This window comes from Anarrhichthys ocellatus, unplaced genomic scaffold (genome assembly GCF_004355925.1).
Source record: "Anarrhichthys ocellatus isolate YVR2014 unplaced genomic scaffold, GSC_Weel_1.0 scaffold20, whole genome shotgun sequence".
Classification (NCBI taxonomy): Eukaryota; Metazoa; Chordata; class Actinopteri; order Perciformes; family Anarhichadidae; genus Anarrhichthys; species Anarrhichthys ocellatus.
The window spans coordinates 3160502-3176134 of record NW_022280050.1 but is presented as its reverse complement, the minus strand read 5'-3'; the positions used below and the strand labels follow the sequence as shown (position 1 = coordinate 3176134).

Genomic DNA, 15633 nt, shown 5'->3' with positions numbered 1-15633 from the left:
TTTTCCTCTCAGCATCATTACCTGTGTCCTTTCCCAAAACCTGAAATAAAACCCACCTCAGCAAAAGAAGTTCTCATTAGAGCAGCTTTCAGTGGAGAGGTGTGGCGAAGGTGTACTGTGTAAATGCGGCTTCAAAGGCTTTTCATCTAAGAAATATGCTCACACATGAGGAATGAAGGTTAAAAAGATGTTGAACGGCATAAAATAATGCCTCTTAGCAGCTTTAATCCAAGAATTATGTTAATAGCACCAGATGGGCCTTTAAAAGTACTGATAAAACACAGAAAGGCACCAGTTGATTCCTGTTTAAAGGACCTGTATTTACCTTTGACCCCCCCCCCAAAAAAAAAATCGTCATCCCATGGAGCAGGACACCTCAGTGGGGGGGTAGCAAGGGAGGAGCTTCATCACGTTCACCACCGGATTTATCCTGCCAGCTTGTGGATCAAACCAGCAACCTTCTGGTCTCAAGTGGCTTTGTGTCACAATTCCAGTCTCAGTTTTAGAACCGTTACACTCTTCCTCGTTATTTTTCTCATTCCCCATTCTTGCTGCTGTTCTCTCACACACTCAATCCACACCACATGTCCATTACATACAAGCTTTGGGGTTCTCAGGGTCTTATGTTGCAATGTGCAATTGTTGTATCTCATTTGTTCTCAATTAGCACATTTTGGAGGATATCTTTTTACATTATTTACACACGTATGTATGTAAATGCTTCCTCGGGGCGACTAGCATCAGTCTCCTCAGTTGTTAGGCTTTCTAGAAACTGATGTGCTGTTGCGGTCTATTCAGTCTATTCTTTCATCTTTCTGTCCAGTTTTGTTACTTGATACATAATGATTTTGCCTGAAAATAATAGGCAGGATAACCAGCGACTGACCCTCACACATACACAGATGATGGCAGGCACACATAAAAACACTCTTATCCACCATCCATCAGCAACCTCACTACCTGGAACTCTGTCTTTGTACAAGTGCAGAAAACAAAAGAGAAGCCATGAAAAAGCGTGACTGCCTTTCAGCAGGCCTTGGTGCTGATCATCTCACTAAAGCAGCTCTTCTCTTCCCACTCAGTACCCACTTCCCACTCACAGCTCCTAGCAGCCTGCACTCGCATGTACATCCACCCACACAGCCATTTCATCTGCGGAGGTAACAGGCATTCTTTCTGTCTCTCTCTTTCTCTTGTTGCCTTGGTTCTTTTTTTTGTCTGTCTTTCTGACAGGTATTCACCACATCTCAAATGTTTAGGATAAATGAATGTCAACAGGCTTACAATAACGCCGTATGAGGGTTCGGCTGCTTTTGGCTTCATTCATTCATGTATGGGGCACAAAAAATGCTTTATTTTTCATCTTCATATCGCAAGCTTTGATTTTGATGCTCCTGTGGTAAACAAGGAGCCTGGCTAGAACTGCATTCACGTTCTTCCTAGGAAGACACTTAAAAAAGTGTCAATAAATGCTGAAGGTACGTCTCTCTGTCTATTGGCTGACAAGTAAGACAAGGGAAATGCTGGAAATGAAACACATTGAAAAAGAGTATTTTCAATATTTTAGTTTTACATGGTCGTACATGCCTTTGCGAGAGAGAGAGAGAGAGAGAGAGAGAGAGAGAGAGAGAGAGAGAGAGAGAGAGAGCACGGACATACAACACCTAAGTTGATTAAAAGTTTGTTTTTATGGGAGATGCATTTCGTAACAGCTTGTGTTGTTCCTTTCAATGGATCATTTGGAATGAATTATATTCGAAGCAAAATTTGATCGGTGATTTAGCTGTGAAGCAGCCACCACATTTGCTAACACATATGACGGCTTGAATACCTGGTTAGGTGGTCTGGGACGGGATGATGAGTCACGCTGGATGCAAAATATCTGTCCTCTCTCCAGATCTCACCGGGTTTGAAGTCAAAGATTGTCAGAGGAGTACTGGAATCTAAGGGAGACAGCCTCCGAGTCACACCTGTAAATTAGGACGAAGCAAATCAAACAAAAAGGAGGAGAATGAGTTTATTATTTCTTGAAACTTTCTTTGAGCCACTCCACACAGAAGAGGCAGAGAAAACTGTACACCAATTCAACCGCACCACAGGCTACAGCCTCCAGAATGACCTTTGAGATAAATAAACACCTCTCTAAAGAAAATAGAAACTTTGACCTTCATGAAGGTAGGATTTAGCGTAGGACTGTTGTATTGTTTTAAGCTGGGTGTACCGAATAAACTGACAACTGAGTATAAACCGACATAATAACCAATCATCTGTTGTAGAGCTAATTTGCATATAGACTCCTTCAGTTTGACCCAAACATTTGTTGTTTGTGTACTGAACCCAGATGGAGGCCTGGTGATGTGGTGGAATTGTTAATAATGATTTCAAAAGATGGACACAAACAAATTACCAACTGTAACTTATATTACAACAAGCTCAAATCTACAACACCATCAACTGCAGTTGAAATAAAAATCACCAAACCTCAGCGACACACTCAAGGATTATATCAACATTACAAAGGTAATGCTGAATTAATAAATTCATTTCATGCTTCCACTATATTCTCTCTACTTAGACACACTCATTATGTTTCTAATCACAGCCACCGACAATGTATTTTAGGTCACAGGACCGGTAATTCATTATTTTAAACAAAAAAAGCATTTGAATGTTTGACAGTGAGTATTTTCTGACTACTGAGCTCATTTGAGGGTTATTATTAGGAGCACCTGCAGGCACAAAATGAAGGAATACCTGGAGGCTAAGAACACGATAGTTCTGTTTTACTACTCGTGTTAAAAGTTGCCGAGTGGCCAGAGCTGCTCGGCTCTGTTCAGCATTCAAACCCATGTTTCCCCCTCAAGCAGCACTGATGGCTGCAAGCAGACCAGAACATTATACTTAACTTGAAATAATTTGAGTGCATAAGAGACGAAAGTGTCGCTTGCTTGCCAACGTGTAAAATAACAGGACGACAAATATCAAGCGAATGATTTTAAGCAGATTAGTTTCGGGCATCTTAACATTTCAATTTGTGAATAGAATTGGTTTAGAGACTCTGAGACTGACAGAAAATGATCGACTTCTTTTAATCTCTGCTTTTGCCTGAAGATGCCAGCTCATTTTCCAACAGCAATTTTCAAAATACCAAGAATATGTTTGATTTGAGTAATTGTCTTTAGCCTGTGTATACATACTCAAGACTAATATTGTCATTACTGCTGTACCTTGTCCAAAGCAATCAGCTAATGTACGGCACTATGGCTCAGAGACTGACTGAGTCTGTCGTAATGGCAGAGAGGCAACTTGTCTTGAGAAAAACGGGAGATTAGTTAATCAATGTTTTGTTCAATCAATGGTGACAAACGGTCCATGTAAAAAACGTTTATCAATTCCAAAATGTCACTTTTAAACATTTATTTTTGCTTAATCAAACATATGCATCTCATTAATCATTGAATTTGCCAGTATCTCCTTCCTAAAAGAAGACATTTCTAAAGGATAGAAGTTTGTAATAGCCATGACAAAGCAGTGTCCTTCCACCTCTACCCTTTCCTGCTGAAGAAGTGTGGCCAGCACTTCAGCAATGACGTCATACTTAATATACAATTCATCTATTACCAGAGAGTTTAAGTGTTGCTGAGGGTTGCCACTTTTCCAGGATCAAAGCTGAGTGAGTCAGCACCACAATCCTCTTCTTTACAATACAACAAAAGTGGCTTATATTCTTATATCCCAGTGAATAAAAGGAGAAGTGGGAGTAATATAAAGCTGCTTGCACATATTGGTTGCTAATATACTTGATTAAAACCTGATAATCAGACTGAACTGCCATTTTGTTTTATTTCATTCATTCCATCTCTGATGGAGGTCTGGAACCAGGTTAGAGCAGCAGATTTGTAACTACAGATACATAACTTAAAATATACTGCGAATGAGTCATTTCATCAAGTATTGGACGTCAGGTGTTCACAATATTGACTTATTCTGTCATGTTTGGATATATTCTCCTTAAAAATGGTTATGCACATACAGTAACATGTCTGCACAAAGCCTTTCGCCCTCATCTCAGCGTGTCATCTAGGCTTTTTTTTTGTTATTTTTTTATAACAGAGGAAATAAATGTAAAAAAAAAAATTTACAAAAGCCACTCATCAGTTTTTTTTTTGTCTTGTATACATTTTTGACAAATGGTGAAAAAACGGCTGCAATGCAACATGTTTGGCAATAAGAAAATAATCTTTTCTCTGGAAACAAGAACCATCTTAACTCGGCCCATTCTGGTGTTGTACTTTACAGAGAAATGAGTGAGCAGAGTGACTGTATTGAAATCAATGCCACAGCCTGAAGCTAAAAGAGCCGAAGCCGCAGAGCTTATAGAAACTAACAATGTTGACAAAAGCAGGAGACAAATTTTTGTTCTTTGCCTCGGTTCGACAACAGCCGAGGGTCACAAGTGAGTCATACATCAGACAGGGACCTTGGACAGGCGTGCATGTTCTCTGTGTAAATATGCAGTTTGGTTCCCACTCAGCACTTTACACCAGGAGACAACACACCTCGGGCACAAGGCTGTTATTATGATACTCTGTTATTTACCACTCTTTTGTCTTTCTTTTTAATTTTTTATATCACTCTTAGGGCTTTTGGGGAAGGAAAAGTTGTTTTATGGAAAAATACAGTACATCATTTCTATTGTATTATAAACATATGTGGCATGAAAAAGTCATAAAAATCAATCACCCCACAGTTAGGATTGTATAGCCAAAGAATTGCAGAAAAGTCTGCCTAAAGAGTCTGTGTTAAAGCTCACTGTGAGATCTACCACACCGCCCTACGTGATCAACCCATGTAACTTCAATTATGTATGGTCAGGAGTTTCCAATAAAAATGCAAATGAAGTTCCTTGACGGGAATTGGCTCATAATTAATAGGAGGAGGGAAAAAAACGAGTGAGAAAAACCTTTGGAGGGTGTCTTTAGTACACAAATATGAACTATGGCGACACAGCAGATCGGGCTGCTGCATATTGAATGCTAGTGGGGCGGTAGCTGTACAGGCAGAGGGGCTTCCGTCTTTCTGCTGACAGTGACAATGGTGGGCTTCTTGAAACATGTGGGGACTACACACTGGAGCAGCGAGAGGCTGAAAATGTCTGTGAAAAGCATCTGCCAGTTGATCCCCACACACATTGAGACTTTATCACAGCTGTTTTTCATAATATCTGCATCTCTCCCGGATGAAATGAAGAAACATTCTATCCGTGCTTTGATTCTGAGGAGGTACAAAAGGCCCAGGACCCCTGCCAACTAATAATATTCAGGGCAGATGTGTGCAAATCCTTCAAAATGATGAATCCACACAAGGCACCTGGACCTGATGGCATCCCTGGCTCTCAAGGTGCATGCAGATCAACTGGCAGATTTCTTCACAGACATAAAATAAAATAAATAATTGTCTTTCTAAGAAGTGACAAATGTCTCATTTACACTGAACCATGTCCTCTAATATAAATAACCGTTAATTTTACCACCACGGAAATAGCACTATTAAGAGTTGAGCTTTGCTTCTTTCTAACAGAGAAGCATTGTTATGGTACAGAAACATGTGCTGCATAGTCTGGATTCATTTAAATAGATTTCAGACTGTTTTACGCCACTACAAGGTGTGTTACACGCAGTCAGGAGTTATCTGTGCTGCCATCTGCAGGTTTTCTTTCAACGTGTTACACATCTGGCCACACCCCAGTCGCTAATGTCACAGCAGATGTGATGTAGTTGATAACAAATTCCCAAATATGATGTATCTATAAGTACACACACGCACACACACACTAGAGAGAAAGAAAGTGTATGAGAGAAATACGCTCTGTTCTCCTTCCCCAGTGTGAAGGTCCTTTCTGCTAATTACTTATGCAGCCCTGTACCTCTAACACACATACACAGATCACACAAACACTGATTAAGCACACACACACACACACACACACACACACACACACACACACACACACGATGAAAGTGCTTTGTTCTGTCTCCTGGGACTGCACATCCAGCAGCCACCTGTCAGCCCTTATTTAATACAGTCTGCAGGGGGTAATGTGTGTGAGTGTGTGTGTGTGTGTGTGTGTGTGTGTCTGTGTAAATGTTTGTGTTTCAGGTGACCGAGCTCTTTCCTGCTTAGAAAATGGAAGGCGCTTCTTATAAGCAATGCGACTGGATGTGAGGAATTGAAATATACGTGGTGATTTCTAAAGGCCTTTCAACAAAGAAAGAGTTTTGAGCAACATGGGTTCCCAGAGAGTTTGATTCTGAATGTTATGTAAAGCTTTAAAAGAGATTGAGCGTGTGCTCTGCAAGGCCCTGACCTCTGCCTGAATGATGCTGCATCGCTTTCCGCGAGTTCCCCAGAAACAACATTTTTGCATTTGGCATGGACTGACAAAATATTTAGTTGTTTAATTTGGAGATGTACTGTCAAGTCAACGTCTCATCTAATGTGTAGGTATGGAGGAGATACAAAAAAATGAATATGAAAAGAAACGACAGAAAGCTTAACAAAAAATCTTGAGTCACCTCAGAGCGAGGAGATGAGATTCCCCCACAAGTAACTACTGGATGCGTGGGACTTCTAATTCAATAGATAGTAATCCACCCATTTATTCCAAGCTATTTCTTACCACGTCCTCATGGCAGCCAGCAAAGAGCAAAATCAACATGTAACTGATACCTGAAATGAAAAATCTGTGCTATTTAATAGAACTTTTCCCAGAGTTTAAGCTGGTAAAAGGGATTATTCTTCTCCATTAGACTCTCATTTATCAGCCCTCCCTCCTCATTAACCTGCTCTCCTTCAGAGTTAGTGGGTATGCATGTTTCAGTGTGTGTGTGTGTGTGTGTGTGTGTGTGTGTGTGTGTGTGTGTGAATGCACGTACAGTATGCAACTTTAAGCTGACGCATCCAAAACAAAGTATCCAAACACCGTAACATGCATTTTCACAGCAAGACACACAAAACTTTTACTCTCTTTAGTAAGTGAAAGCTTTATATGTAAAACTGTTTTATTGGCGTTGGGTACATTGGGATTTCATTGGGATTTCATTCACACCAGTTGGCCTTTTTGGCTGAAATGTGTTGAGAGATGAGAGAACACAGTCCTCCAGTACAGCTTATGATGGCTGAAATACTGCAATTAACTAAATGAATGAAAGAACTCTTATCCAACTGAAGCAGAGTTGATTGTAAGTACTATCAGTGTGAACTGCTGTGTGTCCTTATGGTACAGTACGTTAACTTAAGTTTTTATTAATTCAGTCCATCAAACTTAGAAAATACAGTCCAACAATGAGACATACTGTAACTGTCTGCAATTAGAAGCAAATAATTCAATCCATACATTTTCTCATTGTAATTTGAGCTATTGCAATTTTAATATTTGAGAGGAGAAGGAAGTGGAGGTAAAAGAAAGCTCTCTAATTGTCCTCCCTCTTTAAGTTCTAGTCACTACTGCCAGTGAAGCATCAATGTAAAGACTAGTTATTAGAGAGTTTAACTGTAGTCTATGCCAATCAATCCAAGAACAGGAGTACCACTGGTCTTGTTTTGTTACTTTTCAGTAAATTAAAACATTTTCTTGTTTAAAAATATTCAAAATCTGGACCTGTTCTTGAAAAAAAACCTGTGAGACACAACAGAGAAACCTGCATATTTCTAGCTGGGAGTTAGACGAGAGGATCGATACTACTGTCTGCCTGTTTGCTCAACGTGAAACAGGACGGCGCATAGCAAAACAAAAAATGGTCATTATTTGGACCGAGTTAGGCGAGCGATTTCCCTCTGCGTTCCATCTTTATGCTTAGACAAGTATCTCCTGGCTGTAGCTTCATATTTAACAGACAGACAGGAGAGTGATATTGATGGTCTCATCTAACTCTCAGCAAGCGAGTACATTAGGATAACATTAAAACAATGTATCCTTATTAAGTTTTCTGAAGTGATTGAAGACACTACAGTGTTTTCATCTGATAAAACATCTTTTATAGACATAATCTAGCCTCAGTCTATAAGAAGTTTATCTCGTGTGTGATCAGACTGTTTGCAAAAGGATAGAAAAAAAGCTTTTCTGTGGCTTTCAGGTACAAATTGGTGCTTTCTGGCTTTTGAAAATAAAACGTTGCATTCATTGCTATTTTGGGAGTATCGTGTCTGATACAGTCATACCGATAAAGCTCCTGTTTGAGAAAGACGATCAAATATCTTCAAATACTACATGCAGAAAAAAACACACCTTCATGTGAGCACATGTCACGGCAACTCTTAATATGCACGAGTGCCTTGACAACAAAGAGAGCAAAGGACACTGAAGGAGGCAGTCGGGTAGCTGAGTGAGATGAAAATGAAACAAGAGACAAAGAGATGAAAAGAGATGCAGAGGAGAGCCGGTCAAGAAGAGAAGAGAGTGAAGGAAAGAAAATGAAAGTCTAGTCTGAGGGGTGGGGGGGGTCTGGGCCATTACATCATTGCTGCAGTGGCTGACAACATGAACATTACTAACTCTCTCTCTCTCTCTCTCTCTCTCAATCTCCAGTAACTGCCATTGAACAACATATGGTTATGACTGTCTCACTTTCTTTTGCCTTATCATTGTGACTATTAATCAAAAATATTATTAACAGTGAGGATGGAAGTCATGTGTATTTAGGACATCATACACAAAAAAAAAAGAAATATTATTCTGAGGGTTATAAATTATAGAAAAAAAATGTAAAGTCACCAAATCTACAAGAAGAAATAAGTGAAATTCAAAACGTTGATAGCATTTCTCACTCTGGCACTGCTTACATTTTTAATGTGGTCCTGTTGAATTATACAACATGCTTTCATACACTGAAAAATAATCAATAATAACTTTCACATTTAGGCTGTTATTTTGTATGCACACAGAGATAGATTTGGTTCAATAAAACACCAAAACAAGACGAAGTTGCTGGGAAAAGTCTTTGCAGATGTTTGAAGATGTATATCCAGCACCTCGGGGAAATGTAATTAGTTGGAGGCTGATGTTTTACATAGAGTAAATAGGGATGTTTGTGTGTGGAGAAGATACTTGATATTCAAAAGTACTGCATAGTGGATGAAATGTGCAAATTATACACACTCTATTTGCAGTGGCTTGTAATTTGGAATGGGTCTAATAGCTGATAGAAACTGGACAAATGGCTAAGAAAGTGAACTGACCCGGGTCAGCATCCTGGTTCAGCCAGCAGTGTGATGAAGGGGTGAGGAGGAGAGGAGAAAAGAGAGGCTAACCCAACAGGAGAAGGTCAAACAGACCTGCTGGGAAATGCCAGGAACGATTTATGGAGGGAAGACATGTTTTCACCTCAGATACTTTCATTGTGTTTAAATGTACACGTTACTGTTAAAAACATCAGCGCCCTACTAGGCCATACTGAATCTCAGTGTGTGTGTGTGTGTGTGTGCGTGTGTTTAACAAAGAGGGAGTAACAGCAAAAGAGTTGATGAGGTAAGGGGCATTCAAATATATAAAGGGACTGAATGATGAATATCTAATGTAGAGTTATGAATATTTGACAGGCGTATGAAAAATTGCATACTGTCACCTGTAGTATGTTAAAAAGTGAATTAAATATGAGGAAAGCCTCACTGATGTGCTGTCAGAGATGAGGGAACTGCTTAGAGCAGAGATTCTCAAGAGTTCCTGCACAGAGGACTGTTTTTATATTGATGAAGTTGTTGTGCAGCAGCCAATGCTTGTGTGTGGGGGTGCGTGAGGGGTAATAATTTAAGTCAAACATCTGTATATTATGAAACACTTGTGGGCCTTTTATCTCCCTCACGCCAATGCTAGCCAGTTCCAACAGTAACCAATGACCAATGACTTTTGTACTGATGACCTACTTCATGTCAAAAACAGTATCAAGTTCTAATTAAATCAAGTGTAAATGCATCAGAAAATACTAGCATAACCTCTTTCACACCCAGCAGGCCAACTAAGAAAACTGTGATGTGGTTTGCTACACCAGACATACATTTGCAGTTGTCGCTCCTCTATTGCATGCTGGTCAGAGAGTGTATAATCCCTCGGGACTCAGAATTTAAGTGTTTTTGTTAGCTTTGAATGAGCCTTTCATATCGACATAGGGAGCGACTTATCTTCACGCGTTGCACCGCCATGTTTCTACAGTAGCCCGGAACAGACAAACACTAGCTCCAGAGAGAGCCTTTCATATTTAATGTAACCTAAAGGCCACCGTAGTTCTCCAATACGCTTGTGAAACTGCGGTCACGTGTGCCGCTGATTGCAAAACCGTAGTACCACCAGTCTGTCCTCCGTTGCTGTTAAAGTAGTATTATTATGATAAGGATGGCAGCTGAGCGAGCTGAACAGCGTTACCACAATTCTGCAAGTGTCGCCTCACGTTACATAGTATTATACTACATTATACATAATATATACAATACATAGTATTCAATTGGTTGCAATCTGCAACCACATGGCTGGATGAATGCCATTAACTCCTACATGATGTTCATTTAAGATTATGGCAGCCTTACATAGCTGAGGTAATATTTGTAAACTACACATGCCCATTATTCACCAGCCTGATTGTGCTGCTTTAACTAAAGGGATCAAAGGGCAAAACAAATCTGAGGTTGGTGAGTCCATCTTTCTCGGGATGGGGTGCTGGACAATTTGTACTGAACACTTTTTATTTGACACTTCCAATTCCGGCAGAGAGATGATTCGACTCGACACCAGAAATCCATTTGGACAAACAGAATGAAACTACACTGTCTCGTTTAGTGGGGTTATTGTGGCTTTCCGCTCTTCACCTGAACCAAGTGAGAGTGAATCTACCCAATGGAATGACTGTCTGGGAGTGTCTAGACATGTCTACACACACACACACACACTCACACACTCACACACACACGCGCACACAAACAACTATTAAGCCTGTTGTTTTCATGTAACAAAAATGACTGAACCCATGTCAGACAGAAATGCATATGCTTGGGGTCTTGGATGATTAATACAAACATGCAAAAACATAAAGCTAATTCAGTTACACACACGGTTCCCCAGCATGACAAGGTGAGAGATAGACAGAGAAGCATATGGGACAAAAGAGAGATGCATCTGTTGTATCTGTCCTGCACTAATATTACAATTGTGTCTATATGGAAGTGGCACGGTGACGCAGCATCTTTGCAGCAGCACCCAAGGCATAATGCAGGAAAGAGAGAGAGAGAGAGGGAGACGGAGAGAGAGACAGAGGGTGAGATGACAAAACAAAGAGAGAGGGGGGGGAGACATTGAGAGACTCACCTGGCTAGATGGGATGTTTTCCGCCGCTCAGAAGAAAGGTTAACATCCGAGACCTGTAAGGGTGAGAGAGGATAAGGGGAAAGAACAGTAGTGAGGGGGATGGAGAGAGAGAGAGAGAGAGAGAGAGAGAGAGAGAGAGAGAGAGAGAGAGAGAGAGAGAGAGAGAGAGATTAGATTTGGCTGCCAGTACTTTGGGAGTGCAGTGGCAGGTGACACCTTGGTTAACGCACACACACAAATACAAATACACACAGTCAGTATATCTTTGAGACAGATGGAAGGGATGGGGAAAAGGCAGAGGTAGTAGTAAGAAGCGGCCGAGGTGGGAGAGTGTGACTGAGAGTGGTTCCAATCAGTTGCGGATCTAAAGGAAGCCCTGCGCTATCACCCAGCTGGGAACAGCAGAGTCCACTGAAGAGACAGAGGAGGAGATAAAGTGACAGCAAGAAAAGGGAGAGCTCATCAGTGCACATGTGTGTGTGTGTCTGCGCATGTGTGTGCTTGCTGAGGCCACATGTTCATTCGACAGCATCCACAAAGGACGCACCACGAAGCTCCATTTAACAGATACAGGAACAGACGCACACCAAGTTGGCGCTAGTCCAACAGCCACAGTTTGAACATCCTGATGCATGTAGACACTGTGGGCCACTGTGGGTATCTCAGCAAGAGGGCAATGAGTTCCTGTCAATGTGAATGGCACTGGACTAATAGACTACATTAATCATCCATGTCAAAAGAGCAGCAGACATTTCCAATACTCCGTCCTGTCATACGATCAATTTGGACAAGAAAGTGATTTTCTGTTACTTAATCCTGAGGGTTTGGGTAAGATAGCCGCACTCCAGGGAAAGCTGAGACATGGAGTCCCTCTCACATATCCTGTATCTACCTAAACACCTCGGGGGAATTGTTACGAGGGGCCAACATATGACCAAACTCATTGTGGAGTAGCAGCATCAGTACCAAGGTCTAGGGCACTAACATGTGAAACTTGACATGCAAGCTGTTATTATAAAGTACTTTAGTGTGAGGCAACAGCCACGGATATAAAATGTCTGTAACAATGATCCTCCTCCTTGGGTCACCCAGAGCACATCAGATATCAATGACCAATACGTATAGAAGGATGTCATTGTGTATAATTGGTGGAGATGCCATCCTTAAATCTGTTCTGGACCCTGCTATGCCCAGATATTCTGTCTAGGCATATAAGACAGCAGAAAAAGGAGGCACAATTCATATCTAAAGCCCTTAAATGTGGTAGACCTAGAACAGGTGCTGTGTTCTTTACACCTCCACCTCCATCAGGAAAACCTCAGCTTTTAGCACAAAGCACAGAATTTTTTTAATTCCCTTATGAACTCCCAATTATATCCATCCATCCATCCATTTTCCTCCGCTTATCCGGGGTCGGGTCGCGGTGGCAGCAGGCCAAGCAGGCTGACCCAGACCTCCCTCTCACCGGCAACATGTTCCAGCTCATTTTGGGGGATCCCGAGGCATTCCCAGGCCAGCTGGGAGATGTCATCTCTCCAGCGTGTTCTGGGTCTTCCCCGTGGTCTCTTCCCAGTTGGACGTGCCTGGAAAACCTCCAGTGGGAGGCGTCCTGGAGGCATCCTAATTAGATGCCCGAACCACCTCAGCTGACTCCTTTCGACGCGAAGGAGTAGCGGCTCGACTCCAAGCTCCCGGCCACCCTATGGAGGAAGCTCATTTCGGCCGCTTGTAGCCGCAACCTTGTCCTTTCGGTCACGACCCAAAGCTCTTGACCATAGGTAAGGGTAGGAACGTAGACCAAGTGGTAAATTGAGAGCTTTGCCTTCTGGCTCAGCTCCCTCTTCACCAAGACGGTCCGGTGCAGCGCCTGCTTTACTGCTGCAGCTGCACCGATCCGTCTGTCGATCTCCCGCTCCATCTTACCCTCACTTGTGAACAAGACCCCGAGATACTTAAACTCCGCTTGAGGTAGGCACTCCGTCCCCACCTGGAGGGAGCAATCCACCGGTTTCCGGCAGAGAACCATGGCCTCAGATTTGAAGGTGCTAACGCTCATCCCCGCCGCTTCACACTCGGCTGCAAACCGCCCCAGTGAATGCTGGAGGTCATGATCCGAGGAGGCTAACAGGACCACATCATCTGCAAACAGCAGAGAGGCGATCCCGAGACCCCCGAACCTGACGTTCTCCGCCCCGAGGCTGCACCTAGATATCCTGTCCATGAAAGTCACGAACAGGACCGGTGACAAAGGGCAGCCCTGGCGGAGGCCAACACCCACCGGGAATGTGTCTGACTTATTACCGAGAATGCGGACACAGCTCCTACTGCAGTCGTACAGAGACCGGATCGCCGGATGTAATGGGTCCGGCACCCCATACTCCCGCAGCACCCCCCACAAGAACCCCCGAGGGACCCAGTCGAAAGCCTTCTCCAAGTCCACAAAGCACATGTAGACTGGTTGGGCAAACTCCCAGAACCCCTCCAGTAGTCTTGCGAGGGTAAAGAGCTGGTCCACTGTTCCACGGCCGGGACGGAATCCGCACTGCTCCTCTTGAAACCGAGGTTCGACAAGCGGTCAGAGCCTCCTTTCCAGCACCCAATTATATCTGTGGAGGTAAAAAGCTTGTCTACTCTTCCAAGACCAGGACAGAATCAGGATTTGTCCTCCTAAAGCTTCGATAGTCTGTTGAAAGCTCCTGTCCGACACCTTTTGGCATAAGCTTCTCTGTAGCCACAAGCCCACACAAGTACAGCACTTTGTTTTTCAGTCTGAACACATTTTTCCCCAATTAGGACCAGCAGGGGGGAGCTTTGGGTGTGTAGCGTTGCCATTGCAAAGAACTGTGATTGGTATATGAACCAGTGCAACACTCCATGCTCTTCATGAGACAGAACGGCTTATAGCAAACATACAGGTGAATATTCTAACTTGGTTGCCCTTTGCAGTTCACTGCTGATGAATGGAAACTTCATACAAGACCTCAGTGGGTTGTCCTGCTCAGCTTCCTGCCTGCCCTGCTGTTATTAACAAGAACTATTCTTTATCAGATCAAATGGTGTTTTGCAGGAGGGTGCTGGATTCCGCAAATGACACAGCTCATGATTGTCAGAACAATGACATCTGCTGTGCAATAAGTTTGATTTTTTTCAGCAGGGAGTGCCAAATGGGTGAATGGTCACAACCAGACGGCATTGGATCGGCAGTCATGTTGTGACACAAGCAGGAACAAGATATTTTTGGAGCTCTGCAGCTCTGATCTGTGGTTCCATTACCATTACCAAATTTTGCAGAGTCACGATGGACCAAGATGGACCATCTTGGGACAAAGTGCGCTGGACCCGCCTCCAATCAGGTTGTGACATCTCACCGATCACGGCCGACTCGTCAACCTTCTCCTCCTAAAACAAGCATGTGTTGGTATTTTTCAACCACGAAGAAACAGCAGGCTATTTTGACTCATAAAATGATCTTCTACCTGGGACAGGTTTATTCATCGAAGGGAAATGTGATGCGATTAGATTCAAGCAACTTAATCAAAAAAAAGAAGAAAGAAAGAAAGAAGACAGTGAAATGTGAAAACTTAATCCAGTTAATGTTTGCGTCTCCAAATTTCCTGGAATGAGATTCGGAAATCATATTATCCGCTATCGTCAGAGGACATCAATGTCCAGAGAAATAATACGTAAATGTATTATCATGGGCAATTAGCAGCAGATTTGCCTTGTCTTTAAATGGCATTATTATCCTTATGTTGACGAATGATGACAGAGAAAGTCGAACGTTCACTTTGTTTACGGAAGAAAAAATGCGACTTCTTGTCATTGAATTTCTGTCATCAATTGGTATCGGTACGGAAACTCAGAATTCGGATAAACGCTGGTATCAAATCTACATACAAAAAACAATACTGGAGTCAGAATAAAAAGGGAATCCACAGCTCGAGAAACTAGGTGTGTGCTCTGCATTATGTGCAGGGAGAAAATCTCTCAATAACTACTACAGGTGTTATTGGCACTCAAAAGGAGTAGTTCGTTTATTATGCCCAATTTTAGCCCCCTTTTCCTCAATCGTCCTAGCTAGGTTTCCACAAAGAGTCGTCGTGTCCCTGCCTGTGTTTTGGTGAAACAGAAACAGACTGCCCTCCTAGAAAAGCAGCTAAAGCTCCTTATGCCAACAGGATATACACCCCAGGAGGCAGCAGGACAAAGAAAGCAGGCAAGTAATTGGGGTGGGGAAAAATTCCGGGAGACAAAGAGAAGCACCATATCATCCATAACAA

At 42.4% G+C, this 15633-nt stretch overlaps 1 protein-coding gene across 1 annotated transcript in view; it reads right to left on the bottom strand.

Moving 5' to 3' along the window:
• The window catches only part of map2 (microtubule-associated protein 2), a 67954-nt gene that overhangs the window by 37302 nt on the left and 15019 nt on the right, over positions 1-15633 (bottom strand). Inside the window, exons 2-3 of the mRNA XM_031858737.1 lie at positions 11354-11406; positions 1832-1970 (exon numbers count right to left, since the gene is read on the bottom strand). The gene's annotated coding sequence lies outside the window, so the exon portion shown is untranslated. The remainder of the gene's footprint in view (positions 1-1831; positions 1971-11353; positions 11407-15633) is intronic.